Raw genomic sequence first — 5,038 nt, forward strand, 5'->3', positions numbered from 1 at the left:
CTACCTAATCTTAAATAGGTACACACATGGCCTGGCCCAACAAAGTCTCATTTATGTCAGATCCATCCCTCATGAGTTCGACACCCCTGTTAATGTATTCTTTTTTGTATTGACAAACTGGAATTATGCTTATAATGTATACTGCATGTTAAAAAGTAAATTAAGTGGACAGGAACACCTCTGAGAAAAATATGTTCACAGTTTAAACCAGGTTTAAGGAGCAATAGAGCAACTAACAGATGCTGCATTTATTGCCTTGTGACACTCTCACCATCATTCTCCAATTCTGACATGTTTAGTTCCTTTGTTGTTTTCTCATGCAAATTCTATCCAGACCAAACCTTATCCTTTCATTTTGTTAATTTCAATATTTTGCCTTGGATCTAACTTTGTACTACTTTGCATGCTTAACCACCGTCCACCAGCTATATGTAGCACTGCTCAGAGTACCCCATTTCATTGTCTGATTAACTGTTCATGCACACGAAAACTTACATTCTGAATAAAACTTTGTTGGTCTTAAAGGTGCTACTAGAACTTTGTTCTGATGCTTTAGACCAGTATGGCTGCCCACCTGGATCTGCCTTATTGTTCAGGAAGCCTTCTTGGTGGTGGTGGTTTTTGTTTTAATTTAAATGCCAGTAACCTATACTGCCTTGAAGGCTGGCAAGGGTGGGGTGGGGGATCTGTTAGCAAGGAACTGTAGGTAAAAGTTCTCAGCTTTTAGTTATACTTTAAGAAAGATTATTGGTTTGCAAGAGATGAATGAATGCTGAAGGCAGGATGGCAGAAAGAGAGAGGCAGTAAATGTAACAAGAGCATACAGATCCTAAGGAATAGTAAATTATTTTGAACTGTCATAACAAACGATCTGAGAGTCCATGTAACATGCAGTGTCATCCAAAGTAGAGGTGCTTCTCAGCCCACTAAAGTCAATGGGCTGAGAAGAGTGAAAATCTGCTTTAGGATGGAACTGATGAATCACCAGGGTTTAAAAAGGGAGAGGGAGAATAGGGGAAATTAGCATGCATTCTGGATTAAGAAATCCAGCCTCTACCAGTTTCAGTGTGTCTGTCATTTGACTCCAGCCTTAATTGGCTGATTGAAAAGCTAATGTGCATTCAGCAGTGCTGGGGGAAGGAAGGAAGGAAGGAAGGAAGGAAGGAAGGAAGGAAGGAAGGAAGGAAGGAAGGAAGGAAGGAAGGAAGGAAGGAAGGAAGGAAGGAAGGAAGGGAGAGAGAGAGAGAGAAAGAGAGAGAGAAAGAGAGAGAGAAAGAGAGAAAGAGAGAGAGAAAGAGAGAGAGAAAGAGAGAGAGAAAGAGAGAAAGAGAGAGAGAGAAAGAGAGAAAGAGAGAAGAGAGAAAGAGAGAAAGAGAGAGAGAGAGAGAGAGAGAGAGAGAGAAAGAGAGAAAGAGAGAAAGAGAGAAAGAGAGAAAGAGAGAAAGAGAGAAAGAGAGAAAGAGAGAAAGAGAGAAAGAGAGAGAGAGAGAAAGAAAGAAAGAAAGAAAGAAAGAAAGAAAGAAAGAAAGAAAGAAAGAAAGAAAGAAAGAAAGAAAGAAAGAAAGAAAGAAAGAAAGAAAGAAAGAAAGAAAGAAAGAACACTTCTCCCTTCAATTTCTCCTTGGGTCTTCAATTAACGCTCAGTTCAACTGTTGCAGTTTCTGGCTTTGATTTGTCTTGGTGGATGCTCTGCGTTTGCTACCAAACAGTGCCGGCGCGCAGCCTCAAAGAGCAAAACTGCCTGCTCTTCCCCCCCCCCCTTCCCTCCGTTAGAAACAAAAATAATAAGCGTAAATGACACGGCAAGACGAACCTATGGACATTTGAAAGAGAAATCACAAGCAAGCAAGGGAAATCCCGCCCCCTACCCAAGCTCTGTCGACCCGGGTTCTTCCCACTCGACCAAACAGAAAGCTTTTGCCTCGCAGCTCTTTCTTTCCTTCGCGCCCCTCCTCCGCATTTTCGTCTTTTTAGGTCAAAGTCTGATATTTGCTGGAAGAAATTCCAGCACTAGGACGCATGAACCCTTGTGTCAGCGCGAAGCTGTATTTCACAAGAAGAAAAAACCGAGCTAGATGGAGATAACTTTTTTGGGAATCCCTACCTGCTTGCCCCGACACATTCTTCACGCACTTCTCCAATATTACTGCTCTGGCCCAGCGCCAAACAAACGCACATTGGAACCTCAATATATACAATTCGTAGTATCACACCTGTCCCGCCACACATTCACACGTCTCCGACCAAGCAGGTTGTGATCCACAACACTTTATGCTAGAATAAAAAAACTTAAAGATGCCATAAAATACTCCTGTTCAGTTTTGCTGCAACAGACTAATGGAATAAGCTTCTGGAATTTATTCCTACATTCCTGGCTTCCTAAGTACACTCAAACCCTTCTGCATGAGATCTACACACACACGCACGCACTTCTTGAAGGCACACCTGCCCCTACACAAACCCACCGGGTTTTGTCACACCATGGAACCGTGTTTCTTCCCCCAACACGCGTAATCCTTTACCTTCAACTACCCAAAGACACACGTTCTTCAGGACCCAGTCCACACACCTGCCTGCACCGGCTCCCCTCTCCACAGACAAGCTCTAGATGCAGCCACATCCCCCTTAGAACCTCTCATATCACAACAAAGATCCAACTACCTCTTCGTCCAACTATCTTCCACGGCCCAGAGGAGCTGGGGTGTGGGGAGATACCCGCGCTTCCTTCCTTTCATGTTCTAAAGAACTTACGCACGGGGAAAAAATAAACACTGGGCAATAAAATAAAAACACTGAGGACCCTTCCATAAGGCGCGGTTGGAGCTCTTCCCCAGGCCATTTCCAACACAAACCTGCCACCGCTAAAGAACTGCAATATATTTGCAATATATCCCCATACAATAACTGTCCTATCTCTCTGGCACCTCCTCAGACAAGACAGTTATCTCAACACGTCTCTAACACAGCTCCCTCTCGATACACACAGGCAAACAGACAAGGGTCGACTTTTCCCCTTTCTCCCAGAAGGCAAATAACAAGCACCCAACCTTTTCACCATAACACACCCCGAGACAGATAATAGAAGACATATAACCCCGGCACAGCCTCGCCATTTCGCCTTTGCCTGCTGCTTTCCTTTCCTCCCCCGGCGGCCCCAGTTCCCCCAGATATCCACCTACCTGCACGTGCCTGTCCATAGGAATGTGATGCGCTTGTGCGCGCGCTGGGGGCAGTGGGGAGGGAGAGACCCGTGGTCTATGCGTTATATTGGATGGCGCGCTTATTCATCAGATATTGTTTGGGCTAGGAGGGAGAGTTGTTGTGTCTGAGAACGGGGGAAGGTGTCTCTCTCGTCCACAGTTCCCTGGCGGAGGCGGCTGGCGCTGCTGCTGCTGCTCCTCTTCCTCCTCCCCCCGCTGAGTGTGTGTGCTTGCGGGAGGTTGCCCTCCTCCTTTGCTCGGTGATATTAAATGCTCTGTGAGGAAGAAGGAGAGAGCGAGAGGGAGAGAGCTTGTATCTGCTACCGGAAATCGAAGCCTTGGTCATAAATATACCACAGGAAGTGTGCAATAACACACACACACACCCCTACGGTTACACACACACCGGACTACCCCTGCCCCCGCCTCCCACTGTGCCAACGCACAACAACAAGTACGCTGCACTTTTATCTCATCTCACAGCTACCCCCGAGAGAAGACTGAACAGAGCAAGAGAAGGGAAAACATCGCCACTATCATATATCATGGGTGTCTGTCTGCCAAAGCGGATTTATTACATAGCCAGCCCTGAGTATAGAGCAGAAATGCCTTTGGGAATGGCAGCATAGCATAACCACACAGCTACCACAACAGGTTTAACTTACTTATCAACGCACAAACAGCAGGCAGCATGTTATAATGTATACATGCACATGTTACATGTGTGTGTGCATTAGTTTGTGTGTGTGAAGTTGCATATTATGTATCTATATTTATATATTCTGTGTGCATACATAGTGAATGTGTGTGCGTAGAGTAGATAGATGCATATATTCTGAGCTTTTTCAAGGCAAGCTTAATTTTGCTTTTTAGGAATTCATGGGGGGGGGGGAATGATTGGAAATATTGCATAGGCGTCTATCCACGCTGGAGGTATTTACTTCTCACAACTCAGCCGTGTACCACAGAAAGATTTCTGTCACACCCTTCTAGTAGGACTGATGAAAGCTACTGGAGAAGGTGGATCACTCCGATAACTGTTAGCATAACTCGAGGAACTTTCAAACCCCAATTAAAAACCGATCAAACCAATTAAGATTTGCGAGACCCTTCAGTTGCGTTGAGAGGAGATGCTTAACTGAGCAAGCAGCAGGGACTGCACGTGAACTTCAAAATGCAGTTGGATGATGCCTTGTATCACTGAGCTGTCCTCAGTTTCACACGACATAGATATGCTAACCGCACGGATGAAATCTTGTAAAACTGGTTTCCCTTATTGCAGATAGCATCCGATAAGTGATTCCTCATTTCCCTGAAGCCATCCCTCCTTAAAAAAAAAAAAAATCGTCAGTGTTAACATTTGCAAGAGACCAAATTCTGCGGAGAAAGATTTCTTATTAGTACTTTAACACTTATTGTTTTGTGGAGAACAGTCTCTCCCGCCTTTTTTTCCCCCTGACGGAAAAGAACGCGGTGATGGGGAATATCCAACTGAAGGGGGAGCGAGAAAGATGGAGGAGCTGCAGGAGGGAGGGAGGGGAGTGTGTGTGTTATTCAATGGCGAGGCAATAAACAGCACATTAAATACGCTGTCGAGCAAACCTCCGCCTTCGGAACAGCAGCTGCGAAACCTCTCCCTGGGTCCTTTTTCTCAGCAGAAGCAGAAGAGAAAGCGGCAGCTGGGGAATAGAATCTGTGCTTATTAAATTAAAAGATCTCTGGTTGTGTTATTTGTAGAAGGTTTTCCTTATTGTTGTTTAAGAACTAGAAAAGTGGGGCAATGGAGGGGGGAGAGCTCTGAATCGAACTGCTGGTCTAGGTTTTTTTTTTTCTTTCAG

At 45.0% G+C, this 5,038-nt stretch overlaps 1 protein-coding gene across 1 annotated transcript in view; it reads right to left on the reverse strand.

Annotated features, from left to right (window-relative positions):
- The window catches only part of KIAA1958 (KIAA1958 ortholog), a 74,932-nt gene extending 71,433 nt beyond the window's left edge, over positions 1-3,499 (reverse strand). Inside the window, exon 1 of the mRNA XM_060237152.1 lies at positions 3,180-3,499. The gene's annotated coding sequence lies outside the window, so the exon portion shown is untranslated. The remainder of the gene's footprint in view (positions 1-3,179) is intronic.
- Between the last annotated feature and the right edge of the window lie 1,539 nt (positions 3,500-5,038).

Source organism: Heteronotia binoei, chromosome 4, assembly GCF_032191835.1.
Source record: "Heteronotia binoei isolate CCM8104 ecotype False Entrance Well chromosome 4, APGP_CSIRO_Hbin_v1, whole genome shotgun sequence".
Lineage (NCBI taxonomy): Eukaryota > Metazoa > Chordata > Lepidosauria > Squamata > Gekkonidae > Heteronotia > Heteronotia binoei.